The sequence below is a fragment of the Canis lupus genome, chromosome 13, assembly GCF_011100685.1.
Source record: "Canis lupus familiaris isolate Mischka breed German Shepherd chromosome 13, alternate assembly UU_Cfam_GSD_1.0, whole genome shotgun sequence".
Taxonomy (NCBI): Eukaryota; Metazoa; Chordata; class Mammalia; order Carnivora; family Canidae; genus Canis; species Canis lupus.
In genome coordinates this window covers 53,000,753-53,023,464 of record NC_049234.1, presented here as the reverse complement: position 1 = coordinate 53,023,464, position 22,712 = coordinate 53,000,753, and the positions used below count along the sequence as shown (strand labels likewise).

General features: G+C 33.8%; 2 long non-coding RNA genes across 4 annotated transcripts in view; one reads left to right on the top strand and one right to left on the bottom strand.

Annotated features, from left to right (window-relative positions):
• Positions 1-22,712, bottom strand: part of LOC111098628 — a 190,002-nt gene that overhangs the window by 1,262 nt on the left and 166,028 nt on the right. For all 3 annotated transcript variants that reach the window (XR_005369049.1, XR_005369050.1, XR_005369048.1), the window contains exon 3: positions 786-892. This is a non-coding gene — a long non-coding RNA (uncharacterized LOC111098628). The remainder of the gene's footprint in view (positions 1-785; positions 893-22,712) is intronic.
• Positions 1-22,712, top strand: part of LOC119865325 — an 80,108-nt gene that overhangs the window by 13,884 nt on the left and 43,512 nt on the right. The window lies entirely within an intron of this gene.

Genomic DNA, 22,712 nt, shown 5'->3' with positions numbered 1-22,712 from the left:
AAAGTGAGTTAGGGATTAATTTAATGCAAAGGGAGCAAATAATGTAATATACAACTTTGTGTTTATAACAATTTTTAAGGGAATGCTGAACAGATACTTCTGAATATAGGATTTATAAAATAATTTCATAGTTTAATTTATGGACTAGTCTAATGCTTTAATGGATGTGCCATGGAAATGAATGTAAATTCATCATAATGAAAAAATTGATAGATTTCTGACAATGCTGTGACAGCTGAATTAATGTGTGTGAAGTGCCAGTATTAATGATAAACATTAATAAATACTGCATAAAATTGGATTAACAATGATGTAAAACAATCTTTTGCTCTTATACAAAATCCATTTAACCGGGCAGAGATATTTTCTTAGGCTGAATATGAACACTTAATTCAAAATAGAGTAGTTAGTACCAAATTCTAAAGGAGATTTCATATATGTTGCATAAGCTTATATTCATAAGATATATTTTTTCTTTGACTTCTTCAGGAATCATAGCTTTGGTGCTAAGAGCTCATATTTATTTATTATTTTTGAAAATAAATTGAGTACTCAAAGTATTAAGAATATACAAAATCTACAATATCTATCAGTTTATGATTCCCTCTTTTTAGTAGGAGAACACTAATAACCTCTCCCATGCCAGCAAAATCTACATTTCAGTAAGGGTCCTACATTGTATATTAGTTTTTGAGATGTTTTAAAGCAAAGGTACTTTGAATTATTCCAAGTATCATATTAATTTTTGTGATTGATGAAGGGAAGATGATAAAAATAAGGCATACCTGCCATTGTCTTTAATCCTTTGGTGAATTATGTGGCATTGAAAGCAGATGGTATAAGCTGAAACACTGTTTAATTCAGAATAGCTGAATCTTGCCTATGGTCTTGCCTGTGGGCAGAAGGAGAAGTAATATATACATATTTTTAAAGATTTAAAGAATACTATGCAAATAGTTTACCACATCTCATTATTTGAAGACAGATCTGTCTAAAAAGGCCAAATTATGACTGGGAGTCCATGCTATACGGACTTTTATCATTTTTTATAGAATCTACCACATTTTAGATTTCAGCCTTTGCCAAAGTACACATTCCCTTAAAATGAGTCACGCCATTGCTTTTGGCTCAGGATTGAGCTTGTCTGATCTTATTGTTTTTCTTTTTTTCCCCCAGCATTCCACACTATGCTTTTATGGTTTACAGTAGCTGTTTTAAAAAATATATATATTTGGGAAAATCATAAGGTATTGTTAGATGAAATGGATAATAATTTTATGCACATATAAATTTAAGGCTAATATGTATACAGGTGAGAAATTTAGTCTCATCCAGAATCTACTGAAAATTATTAAATCTTATAAGTTATATTTATGTGCTTCATTAGAATCTAAATAACATTTTTTCTTAGATGTGAAGTGACTATGTATGACCTTTTTTTTTCTAGAATTTTAATTCTCAGTATAATTCATCCTAAAAGACTTTCTTTTAATTATTTTATTACAGAAATTTAAACCATACACTTTAGAAAGAATAGAATGAATAGAACCATGAATTATAATGTACCTGTGACTGAGTTTTAGTAAGAAATTGATCATTCAGTTTCAGTCTGAACAAGTATATATACTGAATACTTAATAAGCCATGATAGTTTTTTCCCAGAAGTTTTTATATATCCATTTGCATTTATATGCTCCAAATCCTATAGGGTAGATATTATTATGATCTTTTTCTAATGGAGAACATGAAAATAGGTACAAAGAAGTGGACCACTGATGGACAAACACTGAATCTTTCAGAATCTGAATCTGGCACTTGACTCTTTAATTTTAGGTCTAATTCTTTTTTTTCAAAGCACCAAAGAGAAAAAGTCAGTTCTTTCTGTGAGACCAAGGATAGAGCAGGAGGGTGAGGACAGAGGTTAATTGGAAAGAGGCAGTAAGACCTTCTTGCTATTCAAAGCGCCTTCCCTGAGAAAGAGATAGTGAGTCAGAAGGGGATACACATTCTTGGGGTCCAGGATTCTAGACTGTCTCCTCTGATAGTGACTTGTGAGGATGGTCACTGTGGTAGATGGTTCTTTTATGAGATTTATAAATCTGATTGGGAAAACAGAGTAAGATGATCTTCGCAGACAAAGATGCATCTAAAATGTGTCTGAACTATAAATTATCCTACATATTACTAAAATAGAGACCTGTTTTTAGCCAACAGTAGCAAGATGTCAATAAGTAAGATTTTATTGTTTTAATGACTGTTTACATATTAATGTTTAATAAGAAAAATGACTTTCTATTAAGTTGGAAAATTCCACATAACAAGTAGTAAGCCTTTAATAGGACAGAGACCAAGTGAATTGTGGAAAAGCACTGTTCATGCTCGACCTCTTTATTGGACCATTTTTCCCATGAGGTTAAAAGTTCAAATACTTGACTTTTTGTATGCTTAGCTAATCTTCTATTTATGTCATAAAACTATCAAACAGTGGATCTTGAAATTACAGAAATTGATACCCCTCCGCTCCCCTCCCCTCCCCTCCCCTCCCCTCCTCCCTCCCTCTCCTCTCCCTCTCTGTTGATCTAGACAGGCAAATTCATGGGATTTTATGATGGAGAATGACCTTACAATTTTCCTCTTTTCTAACAGTTTTAGGCAAGTATTCATTAAACCATCTGAACATCTCCAATGTTGAGAAACTTGCCATATGCAAGAGTTAATGTAGACTTCTTATTAAGAGATACATCAAAATTTTTCAAAACAGTGTCACATAATAAAGGCCATAAATAAAATAGTAATACATAGGTTACTATGATATCCTAAGTCCACTCATTTCATTTCTGAATTGATATACTTTTAAATACTTACAATATATCTTTAATTTAAGATATGGTTTGACAAAATTTTCTTGTAAAGGGCCAAGTAGTAAATATTTTCAGCTTTGCAAGCCATAGGGTTTCTGTTGCCACTACTCAACATATAGTAATGTTGAGTAATGTAAAGCACAAAAGCAGTTTTTCATGGTACATAAATGAATTGGTGTGGCTGTGTTTGAATAAAATTTTATTTACAGAAATGGGCAATAGATCAGATACAGCCCAGAGGCCATCGTCTGCCAAGCTTTTTTTTGGAAAAGATTACTTCAATTCTTTTATAAAAATACCATTCAGACAAGAAGAACACCTTAAATCCAAGATGAGAAAAGTATTCCTTATAGAAGGACGTTGTGAGCTCCATACTTCCTTGACAGTTCATCTGGACTACCCACCTGATCATTATGGCCTACACAGTGGTAGAATGATGGCATTTAGAAGGTCACTCTTAATGAGAGTGAAAATTTAAAAAGAAGATCAAGTTTGAGTTTACAAGTGAAATATTAGTCTATCAAAAGAATATGTTGAAAAAATTTTCAGCTAACTTTAAATGAAGACGTGACACCTGCTGTATTATATTATCATTTTGAATAGCAAAAACCATACATATTTATATGGTGTATGAAGACCTTGTCTGACAGCGTATTAGAAGATCTCATTAGTATAGATTCATAGCACTTTAATTAAGATAATAACATTTTATATAAATAGAGCCTTAAAACACAGCATAGAATAATTTGGAATTTAAATTAAAAAGTGTAAAATATTTAGACAATTTTTAAGATTTCAATAGCAAATAGATATATTATTTCAAAATTATACATAAAGAAGCAGAAAACAAAAAGAATTAATAATTTTAAATACTATTCTATTAAAAGTAAGTGGTGAAATGCATTTTTAAGCTGAAAATTAGAAATAGTACAAAATATCAAAATTTAAAAACTTTTTTTTACATGAACAAGAAGAGTATCCTCATAGGGGAGGTTCAGTCAGTTGAGTAGACAACTTTTGATTTCAGCTCAGGTCTTGATGTTGGAGTTGTGAGTTCAAGCCCTGCATTGGATTTCACATTGGGCATGGAGAATACTTTAAAAAAAATAGTATTCTGATAAACTTTTAGTTTTAATAAGTATATGTGTAAAGTGTTATATTAATAGCTGATATCATAGGGGTCCCCGTGTGGCTCAGTCATTTCAGCATCCAACTCTTGATTTTGGCTCAGGGTTGTGAGATTGAGGCCTGAGTCACGCTCTGTGCTGGCCATGGACCCTGCTTAGGATTTTCTCTCTCCCTCTGCAGCCCCCAATCATAAAAAAAAAAAAAAAAAAAAAAAAAAAAAAAAAAAAAAAAAACACAGTTGATATCATAAGTTTAAATAAGGTTTTGAAGTCTATATACACATGAAAAAACTTAAATCTAAAAGATGTTAAGATACATTGCAATTTAGTCATTTTCATAAGTATAAACAGAGCTGTGTTAGCATCTAATGCAGATTCACAGAATTGGCAATGACATTAAAATATATTGTTCTTTTCTTGTCTTTCTCTGTAAAATATACTAGAATTTTTATTAGGTTCACCAGGCACTCATCTATGAGGAGGTAAGCAGATGGGGAGACAGGAAGAAGAGATTAGAACTTGTAGCAATGTAAATGTAGAAAGAAATGGGTATATTAGTAATATATAATGATACTCAGCTTTTGAAATTCAAAACAAGGACCATATAATTGGACAATAAGCTTTAAATGTGTCCCAAGGGAAGCTTTCTTAAGTTTCTTTTACTCCCATTTAGTACCTGACTTATCACCTGGTTTGGAGTATTAAGTGCACAGAGGTCAGAGCTATAGGGCACCACTCTAGAACACGCCTAGAGTTTAGTTTAGGCATGGAAAGAAGCCATAATATAAGGCATTCAAAGTGAATTCAATTCTTTCTGCCTGGGGGGAATGACAATTTGGATAACGAGAAATAGGAGACTGGAACAACCAGCTAGGTACTCAATTTCCACTTTTCTGACTCTGGGCTGAGAGAAACAAAGTATATAAAATGAAATGAGAAGAGTGAGGGCCAAAAGTGGTCCTAGACTTACCTCTGGCTTTTCTTAGGAATTCTGGAGAGAATCCAAATTTCAAAGCTTTTCTTTGTTAATCTGGGATGCAGTCCCAGAAGTCAGATGGAGGTAGGATTTCAGAGTTAGCTGTTCTGAGCCAGAGTCAGTATCTACCACTGACATTTAGAACTGGGCTAAGAGCTATTAGGGCTGCTGTAGAGCCACGTGGGAAGAAAAAGGTAACCCTGCAGCAGAGCTGTGTGGACCTCTGGGCTAGTGGACTGGATGAAAGATCGTTGCAAATGTAGATACCTGAAACCAAAACCCTCAGTTCTTTTGTTTTAAAAGATTTTTATTTATTTACTTGAGAGTGAGAGTAGGAGAGATCATAGAGGGAAAGGAAGAGGGAGAACCAGAGCAGTGAGCTGGACACAGGGCTTGATCCAGGACCCTGGGATCATGACCTGAAGTAAAGGCAGATGCTCAACCAACTGAGCCACCCAAGTGCTCCAAAGATTTCAATTCTTAAAGAGAATATCATATTAGCATTTCTGGATGGTAAAAATAGTTCATCAGTTTTTTAGATTTCAGCATCAGAAAATGGCAGGAAAATCAATGATGAATGGACACATGACATCGGCAGAACAGCTGCATATGATCAAAGTCAAGGATAAAGTCTCCCTTATTTTCACTTCAGTGATCCACAGTCACACAGTTGTCAGTCCTTACTTCCAAAGGCCATTTAGAGGAGGAAACAGACAGAAGGATTGACATCAGGTACTAAACAGACATACATGACAGACTGAATATTCTTTTATTTTAAAAAAGACTGAACATTCCTTGAAGGTGTTCCTATAATTATCACATTGGTTTAACTTTAAACCAAATTAGACATTCAAATAAGTTTCCCCACCTTAGCAATAGGTAATGCTTAGATGGAACATCAGCTTGATTATATATTAAATAAAGAAATTCTGTACAACTGAACTGTAGTGAAGTTATCATTTTGTGACCGGCATTCAAGGGCACAATTGCAATTCATAAATGTCTTCCTAATAGACTAACATAAATACTGCAATTGTGCTTTATACTTTACATAGTAAAACATAATTTTAAAAATTATGGTAACCTAAAGACAGAACATGAAACTTATTTAACAAATACATAAGTAAGACTCACATTATTAACATATTGCTTAAAAATTTTCTGTGCCAATTATTAACTTAGCCAATGTAAGTAATTATGTGCAATATCTACAAAGTATTTCTTGTGTGCCTTTGTTCTGTCACTGGCATTAAAAAGAATAATAAAAAAAGTTCTCACTTTAGAGGAACTTCTTATTTAAGAAGTTAGAATTTGAGTGCTTATAAAATTAGATATTAACACTTAAAATTTCAGCAGATAAAATACTGTACAAATGTAGAAGCTCGGGGGAAAATCACCATTGTTTTACCTTAGAGAATTCATAGGCCGTTTATAACTACACATAAGGAGAAATATTGAAGTCGACATGAGAGAAAAGCAAACAGACAATGATAGAAGTGTAGCAATTAGGCTTGAGGATGGGCTTGGTTAAAGAAAAAAATGTACGGATGAACAGCAAGAAAAAAACAATATTTGAAAGTATATATTTAATATTAATGGTTCTATTATTGAATTATTTTCTTTGCTTGTATATAATTTGTCATAGACCTAGTAAATAAAAATTTTTAAAAGATTGTGTTTATTTATTCATGAGAGAGAGAGAGAGAGAGAGGCAGAGACACAGGCAGAGGGAGAAGCAGGCTCTATGCAGGAAGCCCGACGTGGGACTTGATCCTGGGTCTCCAGGATCACACCCTGGGCTGAAGGCAGGAGCTAAACCACTGAGCCACCTGGGCTACCCTAGACCTAGTGAATAGAAGATCCACTGAAATAAAATATTTTAGCTCAGTCTCAAGCATTTTCCAAAACTGAAAGACTAAGACAATGTCAAATAAGAATAGGTACTGAATGTCAGATTAAAGAGTTTAGGCTTAATGAAATAAGAAATGTGGTAATGTAAACAGATTTGTACATCAGTAACTTTTCATGGAATTTATTTTATTTTATTTTAAAGATTTTATTTATTTATTCATGAGACACACACACACAGACAGAGACATAAGCAGAGGGAGAAGCAGGCTCTATACAGGGAGACTGATGTGGGACACAATCCCAGGACACTGAGATCACACCCTGAGCTGAAGGCAGATGCTCAACTGCTGAGCCACCCAGGTGTCCCATTCATGGCATTTATATTTGGAAGGCATGATGAGTAAAAGATAAGTAATGTAATATCAATATATATGCAAGAGCTTTTGGAATCCTCAGAACTAGCTCTGACTCTTGGTTTGCTGAAGCTGTATTACATTGATATTACTTTCCTAGTCTATAGGATTAGATTAGGGTAATCATGATATCTGCATCTAATCATGATACACCATATGTTTATGAGAATCCCAATACATTGGTACCAAATATATATAAAAATTCTATATGCATTTCAAGAAATGTTATTAGAATAGTTTTCTCAAACTTAATGATACTTTGTAAAGCCTTAAGTGTGCAATTAAATATGAAAGCCCTTTAAGAAGGGAAGAGGGGGATTCAGGGTGGCCATGGCTGCTTATTCAAGATTATTCCTCTCTACCCTGCAAAAGTAAGAATTAGTGATGATGCAACTTCAACATACTCGGAAGAAATGCTATACTATTTGATAAATTAGGAATTAGATATTTGCAGGTGATATTTCACTAAGAATAAGGCTTGTGATTCAGGATAGAATAAGAATAGGAGGCATAATGTATTAAAAAAAAAACCCTTACTAGCTGAGGCGTGACCCTAGAATTGTGTGACACATATTTTAATTATAACTCTGATTGAGTTTATCCCAATCATCCATAACAGAGGAGAATTAGACTTTTTTTAGACTATTAATGACAAATTAATTACATAAAACAAAGAACAAGTTCACATATTTTACTTTCTGTATACTTACTGTTTTGTTACATGGATAATGTATTTTGTTCATCCTTTCAACAACTACTGGATGCTGAACTGGAGTCAAGCATATACAAGGTACAATGGATACAGGTCCAAGAACAATACTATTTTTTAAAGGAATTCACACCATGAATATATAATAGTATTATAGTATTAATAAATCCAAAGGTTAAATGAAAATACACATTTCCCAGAAGAGAAACAGACTTTATGAAATGTTAGCATGCAGTTACAGTGTTTTGGAAGAAATGACTTCTTGTGGGAGGGCAATATTGACATCCAAAAATGGAGACCTGGGACATGAAGGATAGTGCCAACACTCACTTTGCCTTTCCTGAGATATAGCCAAGACTCTCTGAACACTGATAGAGAAGGGTAGAATAAATTAGGAGTTGAGATTGAATGTGTGTTTTCAGTAGTCAATGACCATGAAGTAACATAATTACAGAGGTATGGGAATTTGGTGGGTTCATTAAAACAATCACATTTTTGGATCACTGCTTTTGGGTATAATTTGAAGGTAAAGGGGAATGTTAGAAGTTTGAAAATGTTAATTTGAGTCATTGGACAAATATGGAAATATATGACTCCTTTTGGTATCCCGATGTCCATCAGTGGAGTAAAAAGAATTGAATGGAGTATTTTTAAAGAAATCTTAAACAAGGGATGCCTGGGTGGCTCAGCGGTTGAGCGTCTGCCTTGGGCTCAAGGCTTGTTCCTGGAGTCCTGGGATCTAGTCCCACATTCAGCTTCCTGCATGGAGCCTGCTTCTCCCTCTTCCTATTCTCTGCTTCTCTCTTTCTTTCTCTCTCTCTGTGTCTCTCATGAATAAATAAAATCTTTAAGAAAAAAAAAAAGAAATCTTAAATAATGGGTATAGTCTTTATGAACCAAAAAGGAAACTCTTTCCCATACTTTTTTTTTTTTTTTTTTTTTTCTGGTGTAATTATTTAAGACAACTTTTCAGAAAAAGTAGAATTGGGGGCAAAGTTAAGGAGATTGGAATGTGGTGTGATATATTTTGCAGTACACAGTATAAGTTTTCACACTGTGGGGGACACTGAGTGCCCTTCTATATAGGGAGTATTCCTAGAAAATGGTATCTTTCAAGCATGTAGAAAATGGATGGAATAAGACTAAAATTCTCAAATTGTTGGGCAATTATAGATTAATACCATTGGCAGAAAGGGCTATATGCCTTGAAAATATTTGTAAATTTGATAAATAGTTCATGAAGACTAACATTATTAATGTTATTTCATGAAAAATTCATCTAAAGGCTGGACAAGCACTGAATTTCCTAGATTTGATATTAGCCTAGATTATGGTAAAAATATAGTCATTCAAATGTATTTTACTTCTGAGTTTTATCAAATATGTGTAGTATTTGCTATAGTATATTGCTGTGTGTTATGAATGATACTGTAATATTAGAACATTTTGTTATCCTCATATTTTCTTAGGATTTTAGCTCTATATGCCAACATTTCTAATTTTATGTGATTAAAAAATAAATTTGAGGTAATATAACATAGTTTAAGTCCTATCTAAGATTATATAGTCAACCATGTCCTTAGGCAGAATTAATCTAAGGGAGAAAGATTAAGGCAGTGGATATCCAGTTAGATCAAAAAAGAATAGATTTTGGAAAAAATTATGAAATGTCAAATGTGTTTGAACCCACCAGATACTTATAATCTTAAAAATGATCTCAATATTTCTAAATCCTTTAGCAGCACTGTTAACATTCTGTAACATTTCGTCCTCACCATTTTTCCATTCCTCTGTTAATACTTCAAAAGTAGATTTTTTAAAAAAGATTTATTTGTTTGAGAGAGAGAGAGAGAGTGCCTGAGAGTGGGAGGAGTGGTAGAGGATAGAATCTTCAAGCTCACTCCCCACTGATATTGGAGCCCACCGCAGGGCTCAATCTCACAATCCATGAGATCATGCCCCTCAAAATAGATTATTAATTAAATGTACTTCAGTAAGCATATACCATTTTTGAAAGTCTTTATTTACTAACCCTAAATCCTATATCTTGCTGTGATTTACTTAATATTTTTAGGATGGCTCTGAGTTTTTTTACATAAACAATCATGTTCTCTATGAATAAAGACAGAGTTACAACTTCCCAATTTTTATGACATACTTCTGTTTCTTGACCTTAAATATAAGGTCATAAGAAATGATAAAAGTGAAAAGTCTTGCTGGATAAAACAGTTTTGCATTGCTTGAATAAATCAAATCTTGTTACAATAGATGCCCTTACTTTAAAAATTACTGTATTTTGGGCACCTGGGTGGCTCAGTAGGTTAAGTGTCCAACTCTTCATCTCAGCTCAGGTCTTGATCTCAGGGTCAAGCCAAATTATTAAAAAAAATAATAATCCTGGGTTTAGCTTGCTAAAAGATCAGTTACGATTTTAGATCGTATACTCATGAGAAAAAATGACCTGTAACTTTTTTTAGTAATCACTCTTAAACTGGCTTTAAAAAATTAGCTAAAAATGTTCCCCCCTTTTTTTCCTAGTCTGGGAAAGACTGTGGTTATTTCTTCTTTAAATGTGAGAATATACTAGTGGAACCATCTGGGCATGGAGTTTACTTTTTATTTTGTGTGAAAAGATATAATTAATTTCTTTAATAGATAAAGGGCTATTTAGATTTTTAAAATTTCTTTCTGTTGATTTTGGTTAATTTTGTATTTTTCTTATCATTTTTAAAAATTTCACTCAAATTTTTATGTTTATTGGCAGAAACTTATTCACAATATTCTGTCATTAATTTTACTACCTGGCACATTTTATATTGCATTTTTTCATGGTCCTTCTTACTAGTGACTTTATAATTTTATTGCTTCACAGAATTAACATTTGACATTGTTTCTATTGGATCTTACTTGCTGGCCTTACTCTTTTCTAACATATGTTTTTGGAAGTACACATGTCTTTTTAAATCAGATTCAACTATATACCACTAAATTTGATTTTCTGATAATAAAAAAATTTCTACCTTTTCTGCTTTGAGTTTTTCTTTGATACATAGGGTTAAAACTATATTTATTTTCCTACTATTTAAAGATTTTCAAATTATCTTAGTGTTTTCTTGCTTAATTTCAGAGCACAATGCAAAATTTTGAAATTTGCTAACAAATACTATTTGAATTTACAGATTGCCAATGTATGTACATGTCCCAAGAACACTAGAAAAAATTTTGCATTCTGAAATTCTTGAGTATAACATTTCATTCATATCTATCAGCTAGTTCAAACTTGTTAATCTTTTTCAAATCCTCTATATCAATGTCTCTTGTTTGGTCAATTACTGAAAGGAGGTGGAGGTATGTTAAACCTCACTTTGGTTGTGCTTTTGAATTTTTGTTGTCTTAATTATTTATTTTGAAATTATGATATTAAGTCTCTTGCAAAATTCTAATACTTATATCTTCCCAGTAGATTGGCTCCTAAATTATCAGAAAATGATTCCTCTTTATTTCTAGTAGTGACTCTTGCTTCAATATCAACTTTTCTCACTTTCTATTAGTCATTTATATCTTTTTCGTTAGGCTTACCATTTGCCATCTTGTATCCTTAAATCAGGGATCTCTTAAAAAAAGAATTAAAACTGAGTATTGATTTTAAATCCAGTGTGAAAATGTCTTTTAATTGATGTGTTTAGTCCACTTAGAGCTGTTTGGATTTAAACCTACAATCTTACTATTTGTTACTGACTGGTGCCGCTTGTTCCATACTCCCTTTTCCCTCCTTCCTTGACATTTTGGGGATTATTTGGGACTTTTGTTATTATATTTTTCTCTTTATTACCTCATTATTTATACATTCTAAAACTATCTTGAGAGTACCTTGGTGATTATGATATGCCTTAACTAATTTTAACTATTATATGCAGTAGTACATTAACCACATTTTAGATTGTGTGGGAATATTAGACCCTACTCCACAAAATATGGCCCATAGATCAACAATATTGGCATCACCTGGGCCCTTGTTTAGAAATGCAGAATTCTTGGGCTCCATCCAGACCTGCTGAATCAGAGCAGTTTTACAAGAATTTCATGTGTAACCAGTGCTCCTTAAATTCAAGGGGCATTGCTTGCCATACAGTTAACCCCAACTACCCTTCCTCCTGCCCTTTTCTATTATTGTGGCTATATAGTTTAATTCTAAAATACTTTAAAATCTCCCAAGTCATGATTATTACTATTTAACTAGCAAATAGATTCACCCATCTATTTACCCACATATTAAATTGAATCACATATTTATTCTTGTTTCCCTCCTTCCCTTCTTTATAGTCACATCTGGAATAATTCTTTATGTGTCAGAATTCCTTCAATATTTTCTTTAGTGTGGATAAGCTGATGTTTAACTTAAAAGATAGAATCACTAGGTATAAAATTCTACTTAATGCTGCCCAAAGTAACTAGCACAATGTTTATGCCCTAACAGATGTTCTATATATTTGGTGAGTTGTTTATTTTTAACAATACAATTACTTAATTGATTTGTGTTTAATTTACAGCAGAGCAATGGAATGTTATTTTTATTAGAAAAAAGTGAGTTTTTGCTGAATGTAATAAAGCAATACTCTTTTACTACTTTCTGATTTTGCAAATAATCTTTATAAAACCTAATATTGATTGCAAGTCTCAAGGTCTTTATGAAGGTCACAAAAGTTAAAATGTTAAATCACTTCAAAGCTTAACAAAATCAAATGAATATGTAAAAGTATCCTATGTAGGAATATTTCATTTAAGGCTGGAATACTACAATGCATTGTAGTATTAATTTTGTGATGGACTTACATTTAATTATAGGTGATCATGAATAGCTTGAAAGCAAAACAGGACTGAAGTGTGTACAAGGAATTGCAGTTTCTCATGATATATATACATCTTAATTGAAAAAAAAAAGTGATTGACCCTTGCAGCTATAGAAGCATTGTTAAATAATGCACTAAAACTTAAATATCCAGTCATTGTTGTGAATATTATTGCAAATTAAAAAGATCATCTAGATTTGACAATATCTACAGTTTTTCATTTTGAGCATGTGTCTTCCATATCATTTTGGCACCTTTACTGTTTACAGTGACAAGTGTCAGTGTTCAGCAAACAAACAAAAAACCTTAACATAAGTTCTTGTTATGACTATTCTAATAGGTTTCATTTTATATCCTTCATAATGGGAAGAATGAGAAACTGACAATATTTTTCCCTGGAGCTAATTTTTATTGCTGTTTGTAGTCTAAAGTTCCCACAAGTTAGCAATATGTTATTTATTTTTAATGGACACAGACTGAACATCTATTACATTATATAGATAGGTAGAATTTTGGAAAATTATTTAGTAAAGCTTAATTAACTGCTACCAATTTAGATTCTAGTCTGCTTTGAGAAACAGCCAAAGAAAGATATTTTATGTGTCATTCTAATGTTAGCGTACTCTTATGAAAAGGAAATTCTTATCTACCTAAATTTTACTGATATAAGTAAAACTGATTAAGTTATGATATAACTTAATATCCTATTCTTCGGTATAAAAATTACTTGAAGTTAATAAGAATACCAATGACTGAATCAACCAACCTATTTATTTTTACATACATTTTTACAATTTTACCGATGAATGAGGTGATTTTCTTCAGAGCCATATGGGTCATTTGTGTCAGAAATAGTATTAGTTTTGAAATTCTTACTCTCGGTCAAGAACCACCTGCCATACCACTAGTATTTGTCATCTCAATGGAGCTGATGAGGATTTTGTCAGGTTTATATATGACATCTAGTGGGTGATAAATTTTTAGAGACAAATTGACATATGATATTGTGTAAGTTTATGGTGTGCATCATGTAGATTTGCTACCTTTATATATTTCAATATGATTACCACAAAATTTTCAATGTATGACATCTTTTGAGTGATAGAATATTGTCTTTTTTTTTTTTCATCAAGGAACTATATAGCACCAAAATGTAGAAGCTTAAGATTTTTGGAATGATGTAATTACAGAACAAAGAAACATAAGTGAGAAGGTATTAAATTTGGAAAAAAAATAAAGCAATGAGGAGGAGTATGAGTAAATACTATTGTTCATCATTTTGTTATGGTGTTTGAAATATTTTCAATATTATACTATCAACGTTAAAAAAATTATCTGTTAGCCCTTCCCAACTCTTTGTCTTGTCAATTTACAAATCTCTTGATTTGACCTTGTTTTCTTTTAAAGATTATTTATTCATTCATTTGTTCATTCATTCATGAAAGACACAGAGAGAGAGAGAGAGAGAGAGAGGCAGAGACACAGGCAGAGGGAGAAATAGGCTCCATGCAGGAAGCCTGATGTGGGACTCAATCCCAGAACTCTGGGATCACACCCTGAGCCAAAGGCAGGTGCTCAAACACTGAGCCACCCAGGTGTCCCTTGATCCTATTTTTAAAATAATTTTGATGAAAACTTAAAAATCATGAATTGATGTCTCATTTTCCTAATTATTGGTATTTATTTATATTTAGTTAGTAATACAAACTTAATACCAACTTAGTTAGTTAGTAATACCAACTTAATACTTTTTAGTTAGTAATACCATTTTTTATTCCTTTTGCAGCACCTATGTCCCAAGGACTTTATATGCATTTCTTACCAAAAGCATAAAAACAAAAAATACCCAAAACCAAAACAAAAGCAATATTTTATTCCTGATTTGAGGAGGAAACTGATCCTCAGAGAAGTTATGGTATGTCTTTACTCACCAGGTAGCTATGAGAGCTTCTCTTGACTCCAAGACAGCAGAATTCAGCTACATTATTTTTTCTACTGCGTCATCTTTTTTCAACTTTTTTTCCCAATTTTGAGTTTTATTGAAAAATAAGCATACATTACTATATAAATATAAGACAGATAGCATAATCATTTGATTAATATATATTGTGAAGTGATTACCACAATAGTTCAGCTAACATCCATCCTCTTATATAAATAAAAAGGTAAGAAAGAAGGAAAAAAGGAAAAATGTTTTCCTTGTGATGAGAACTCAATACTTACTCTCTTAACTTTCCTGAATATCATATAGCAGGGGTAACTATAGTCATCCTGTTATACATTATGTAGCTAGCACTTATTTATCTTATAAATGGGAGTTTGTACCTTTTGGTCACCTTCCTTCAATTCTACCTTTCCCCACACTCCCCCCACCCCCTGCCTCTGGTAACCAGAGATCTCATCTCTTTTTCTATGAGTTTGGTTTTTGTTTGTTTAGATTCTACATATAAGTGAGATCATGCAGTATTTGTCTTTCTTTGACTTATTTCACTTAGCATAATGCCCTCAAGGTCCATTCCTGTCGTCACAAATGGCAGGAATGACTCATTTTTTATGGCTGAATAATAGTCCCTCATAGATGATAGATAGATAGATAGATAACAGAACTTTATCCATTCATCCATTGATGGACACAGATTGCCTCCATATCTTGGGTATTGTAGATAATGTTGCTGTGAACATGGGAGTGCAGGTATCTTTTTGGATTAGTGTTTTCATTTCTTTTGAATATATTTTCAGTAGTAGAATTGTTGTATCATATTGTGATTTGATTTTTAATTTTCCGAGGATCCTCCATACTGTTTTCCATAGTGGCTGCACCAATTTACATTCCCACCAACAGTAGACAAGTGTTATTTTTTAATCCACATCCTTATCAGAATTTTTTATCTCTTGTCTTACTAATTTTGAAAATGTGGGGAGAACTTTTTTTCATGAGTTTCCTGAGACAAGCACAGAAGGTTTTAGGATCACACACATTAGTCATTTGAATATCTCCATCTTATCCTGATAAGTATTGTCAGAACAAGGCATTGAAGGGAATATTTACTATAGGCCATTTTGTGTTTCATTGTTAGTTGCCAAAGGCTGCCTTCTGGACACTGGCCATTTTACGATGGGAGAGAAATCAACAGTGCATCATCTTTTATTCTGTCCTAGCTGTTAACATTTCTTGCCCTGACAGCAGAGAAGTGGCATTTTGGTCCATATTATTCTGTTTCTGTAGTAAATAACACCAATGGAAGGAAGTGAGCCCTACAGATTATCTTCCCTTCTCAGCTAACAGGTAGTTGGCAATTTTCCAAATGCTATGGTTTTTGTAAGAAAAGTATGTTTTTTTCATTTTACTAATGTAACAATGGGTATATCATCAAACCAAAAAATTAGGATTCCCTGTGTGAACCTACTATAAGAAAACTTTTTCTTTTGGAGAAAATATTTAACAAAAACTATCTTAGAATTCTAGCATTGAAACAGACCTCAGAGAGGTCTCACTGTGAGGACAAATTATTGCATATTATTTAGTTTTTAATTTCCAAGGTGAAAGAATTTACCAAATAATTTTAAACTGTTTTTTTAATTGTAATAATTTGTTTTTCTTGAGGTATAATTAACATATACTGTTAAATATAATGATTCAGCAATTCTGTATGTTACTCAGTGCTCATCAAGATAAGTGTACTTTTATCTCCTTTATCTATTTCACCCTTCCCCCATACACTGCCCCTCTGGCACCCATCAGTTCTCTGTATTTAAGAATCTTTTTCTTAGGGAATAGAAGGGAAGGGAGAAGAAATGGGTAGGAAATATCAGAAAGGAAGACAGAACATGAAGACTCCTAACTCTGGGAAATGAACTAGGGGTGGTGGACGGGGAGGAGGGCAGGGGGTGAGGGTGAATGGGTGACAGGCACTGAGGGGGGCACTTGACGGGATGAGCACTGGGTGTTATTCTGTATGTTGGCAAATTGAACACCAATAAAAAATAAATTTATTATTAAAAAAAAAAGAATCTTTTTCTTTGTCTCTTTTGTTTGTTCCTTTTGTTCCTTAAAATTCCATATGAATAAACTACCAAAACTGGAACAGGAAGAAATAGAAAACCTGAACAGGCCAATAACCAGGGAGGAAATTGAAGCAGTCATCAAAAACCTCCCAAGACACAAAAGTCCAGGGCCAGATGGCTTCCCAGGTGAATTCTATCAAACGTTTAAAGAAGAAACCATACCTATTCTACTAAAGCTGTTTGGAAAGATAGAAAGAGATGGAGTACTTCCAAAATCGTTCCATGAGGCCAGCATCACCTTAATTCCAAAACCAGACAAAGACCCCACCAAAAAGGAGAATTACAGACCAATATCCCTGATGAACATGGATGCAAAAATTCTCAACAAGATACTAGCCAATAAGATCCAACAGTACATTAAGAAATTATTCACCAAGACCAAGTAGGATTTATCCCCGGGACACAAGGCTGGTTCAACACTTGTAAAACAATCAATCTGATTTATCATATCAGCAAGAGAAAAACCAAGGATCATATGATCCTCTCATTAGATGCAGAGAAAGCATTTGACAAAATACAGCATCCATTCCTGATCAAAACTCTTCAGAGTGGAGGGATAGAGGGAACATTCCTCAACATCTTAAAAGCCATCTACGAAAAGCCCACAGCAAATATCATTCTCAATGGGGAAGCACTGGGAGCCTTTCCCCTAAGATCAGGAACAAGACAGGGATGTCCACTCTCACCACTGCTATTCAACATAGTACTGGAAGTCCTAGCCTCAGCAATCAGACAACAAAAAGACATTAAAGGCATTCAGATTGGCAAAGAAGTCAAACTGTCCCTCTTCACCAATGACATGATACTCTACATAGAAAACCCCAAATCCTCCACCCCAAGATTGCTAGAACTCATACAGCAATTTGGTAGCGTGGCAGGATACAAAATCAATGCCCAGAAATCAATGGCATTTCTATACACTAACAATGAGACTGAAGAAAGAGAAATTAAGGAGTCAATCCCATTTACAATTGCACCCAAAAGCATAAGATACCTAGGAATAAACCTAACCAAAGAGGTAAAGGATCTATACCCTAAAAACTGTAAAACACTTCTGAAGGAAATTGAGGAAGACACAAAGAGATGGAAAAATATTCCATGCTCATGGATTGGCAGAATTAATATTGTGAAAATGTCAATGTTGCCCAGGGCAATTTACACGTTCAATGCAATCCCTATCAAAATACCATGGACTTTCTTCAGAGAGTGAGAACAAATTATTTTAAGATTTGTGTGGAATCAGAAAAGACCCCGAATAGCCAGGGGAATTTTAAAAAAGAAAACCATATCTGGGGGCATCACAATGCCAGATTTCAGGTTGTACTACAAAGCTGTGGTCATCAAGACAGTGTGGTACTGGCACAAAAACAGACACATAGATCAATGGAACAGAATAGAGAACCCAGAAGTGGACCCTGAACTTTATGGTCAACTAATATTCGATAAAGGAGGAAAGACTATCCATTGGAAGAAAGACAGTCTCTTCAATAAATGGTGCTGGGAAAATTGGACATCCACATGCAGAAGAATGAAACTAGACCACTCTCTTGCACCATACACAAAGATAAACTCAAAATGGATGAAGGATCTAAATGTGAGACAAGATTCCATCAAAATCCTAGAGGAGAACACAGGCAACACCCTTTTTGAACTCGGCCACAGTAACTTCTTGCAAGATACATCCACGAAGGCAAAAGAAACAAAAGCAAAAATGAACTATTGGGACTTCATCAAGATAAGAAGCTTTTGCACAGCAAAGGATACAGTCAACAAAACTCAAAGACAACCTACAGAATGGGAGAAGATATTTGCATATGACATATCTGATAAAGGGCTAGTTTCCAAGATCTATAAAGAACTTATTAAACTCAACACCAAAGAAACAAACAATCCAATCACGAAATGGGCAAAAGACATGAACAGAAATCTCACAGAGGAAGACATAGACATGGCCAACACGCACATGAGAAAATGCTCTGCATCACTTGCCATCAGGGAAATACAAATCCAAACCACAATGAGATACCACCTCACACCAGTGAGAATGGGGAAAATTAACAAGGCAGGAAACCACAAATGTTGGAGAGGATGAGGAGAAAGGGGAACCCTCTTACACTGTTGGTGGGAATGTGACCTGGTGCAGCCACTCTGGAAAACTGTGTGGAGGTTCCTCAAACAGTTAAAAATAGACCTGCCCTACGACCCAGCAATTGCACTGTTGGGGATTTACCCCAAAGATTCAGATGCAATGAAACGCCGGGACACCTGCACCCCGATGTTTATAGCAGCAATGTCCACAATAGCCAAACTGTGGAAGGAGCCTCGGTGTCCCTCGAAAGATGAATGGATAAAGAAGATGTGGTCTATGTATACAGTGGGATATTACTCAGCTATTAGAAACGACAAATACCCACCATTTGCTTCAACGTGGATGGAAGTGGAGGGTATTATGCTGAGTGAAGTAAGTCAGTCGGAGAAGGACAAGCATTATATGTTCTCATTCTTTTGGGGAATATAAATAATAGTGAAAGGGAATAGAAGGGAAGGGAGAAGAAGTGTGTGGGAAATATCAGAAAGGGAGACAGAACATAAAGGCTCCTAACTCTGGGAAACGAACTAGGGATGGTGGAAGGGGAGGAGGGCGGGGGGTGGGGGTGAATGAGTGACGGGCACTGACGGGGGCACTTGACGGGATGAGCACTGGGTGTTATTTTGTATGTTGGCAAATTGAACACCAATAAAAAATAAATTTATTTAAAAAATTCCATATGAATGAAACACATTAATTTGTTTTAATTGAGTATAGTTGACACAATGTTACCTTAGTTTCAGGTATAAGACATAGTGATTCAACAAGCTTATACCTTATGCTATGCTTACCTCAAGTACACCTACCATCAGTCCCTATATAACACGATTACAGTACCATTGGCGGCATTGCCTATGCTGTACCTTTCATCACCATGATTTATTCACTTCATAACTGGAAGCTGGTATAGCTTCCTTCATCCATTTTGCCCATCCCCTGTGGCAGCCTTCAGTGTATGCTCTGTATTTTGTATTCTCTGATTTTTGTTTGCTTGTTTCATTATTTTTTTAGATACCATATATAAATGGAATCATGTGGTGATTGTCTTTTTTTTTTTTTTCTAATTTCACTTAGCCTAATACCCTCTAGGTCTATCCATGTTTTTGCAAATGACAAGATTTCATCCTTTTTATGGCAAAATAATATTCCACTGTGTGTGTGTATGTGTGTATGTACCTCTTTTTCTTTCTCTATTCATCTACTGATAGATCCTTGGGTTGCTTATATATCTTGGCTATCGTAATAATGATGCAGTAAACATTGGGGTGTATATGTCTTTTTGAACAACTGTTTTTTGTTTTCTTCTGGTACATACCCAGTAGTGGAATTATTCAATCATATAAATAGTTACTGTAAATTCTGAGGAAACTCCACACTGTTTTTCACAGTGGCTACAAATTACATTCTTACCAACAGTGCACTTTTTCTTCACATCTTCACCAACACTAGTTACCTCTTGTCTTTTTGATTCTAGCCATGGTGAAAGGTGTAAGGTGATATCTCATTTAAATCTTGATTTGCATTTCCCTGATGATTACTAACTAATGTTGAGCTTCTTTTTTATGCCTGTTTGCCATCTGTATGTCTACTTTGGAAATGTATCTTTTCAGGTTCTCTGCCCGTTTTTAACTGGACTATTTGATTTTGGTGTTGAATTATGTAAGATCTTTATATATTTTGGATGTTAACCCTTTACCAGATATATCATTTGGAATACCTCCTGCTATTCAGTAGGTTCTTTTCATTTCTTGGTTCCTTCACTGTTCAAAAGCTTTTTATTTTGGTGTAGCCCCAACAGTTCATATTTGCTTTTGTTTCCCTTGCCTAAGGAAACATATTGAGAAAAATGTGGCTAAGGCCGATGTCAAAGAAATTGCTGCTTGTGTTTTCTTTTAGATTTATGGTTTCATGTCTCACATTTATGTCTTTAATCCATTTTGAGTTTATTTTTGTGTTTGGTACAACAAGTGGTTTAGTTCCATTCCTTTGCATGTAGCTGTCCAGTTTTCCCAGCAAAATTTGTAAACAAAACTGTCTTTTCTACATTGCATAATCTGGCCTCCTTGTTGTAGATTAATTGACTTTATAAATGTGGATTTGTTTTTGGGCTCTATTCTGTTCCATTGATCTATGTGTCTACTTTTGTGCCAGTACCATACTGTTTTGACTGTAGTTGTATAGCATATCTTGACATCTGGGATTATGAACCTCTAGCTTTATTTTTCATTCTCAAGTTTGCTTTGGCTATTTTGAGTCTTTTGTGGTTTCATGCAAATTTCAGTATTTTAGTTCTGTGAAAAATGCTGTTGATATTTTACTAGGGATTGCAGTATATCTGTAGATTGCTTTGGGTAGTCTGGACATCTTAATAAATATTAAGTTTTCCAATCCATGGGCATAGAATATCTTTCCAGTTGTATTGTAGTCAATTTCTTTCATTAGCATTTTGTAGTTTTCAGAGTATAAGTCTTTTACCTCCTTGGTTAAGTTTATTCCAAGGTATTTTTTTTTCTTTTTTGTGCAATAGTAAAAGGGATTGCTTTCTTAATTTCTCTTTTTTTTTAAGAGAGATTATTTATTTATTTATTTATTTATTTATTTATTTATTTATTTATTTATTCATAGAGACACACACAAAGAGAGAGGCAGAGAACCAGGCAGAGGGAGAAGCAGGCTCCACGCAGGGAGCCCAACGCAGGACTCAATCCCAGGTCTCTGAGATCAAGCCCTAAACCACTGAATCACCCAGGCTGCCCTTAATTTCTTTTTCTGCTACTTTATTTTTAGTGTGTAGAAATACGACTGATTTCTGTGTATTAATTTTTTATTCTACAACTTTAGCGAATTTATGTATTATATTTTTTGGTGGAACTTTAGATTTTCTATATATAGCATCCTGTCATCTGCAAATGAGAAAAGTTTTATTTCTTCCTTACCAATTTGGATGTCTTTTATTTCTTTTCTAATTGCTGGGACTAGGACTTCCAATATTGTGGTGAATAAAAATGATGAGCATGGACATTTTTGTCTTGTTCCTGATCCTAGAAGAGAAGCTCTTTTTTACCATTGAATATAATGTTAGCTATGAGTTTTTCATAGATGGCCTTTATTATGTTGAGGTATGTTCCCTCTAAACTCACTTGGTTGAAACTTTTTATCATGAACAGATGTTGAATTTTGTCGAATGGTTATTCTGCACTTTTGACATGTTCACGTGATTTTTATCCTTTGTTTTGCTGATGTGGTGTATCAGTTTGATGGGTTTGGGAATATCAAACTATCCTTTCATCCCTGAATAAATTGCACCTGATTGTAGTGAATTATCCTTCTAATATATTGTTGAATGCAGTTTGCTAACATTTTGTTGAGTATTTTTGCACAACATCAGGGATATTGTTCATCGGGGATATTAGCCTGTAGTTTTGGAGTTTATTTCTGTAGTATCTTTGGTTTTGGTATTGAGGTAAATGCTGGCCTCAGAAAATTTATTTGGAAGCTTTCCTTCCTTTTCTATGTTTTGGAATAGTTGGGGAGAATTAAGTATTAATCTTTCTTTAAATGTTTTATAGATTCAACTGTGAATCCATCTGTGCCCGAACTTTTGTTTTTGGAGAATTTTTTGGATTACCAGTTCAATTTCATTACTAACTGGTCTGTGCAGTTTTTGGTTTCTTCTTGATTTCACTTTTGAAAGATTATATGTTTTTAGAAATTTACCCACTTCGACTAGGTTGTCCATTTAATTGGCATATAATTTTTTAGACTATTCTC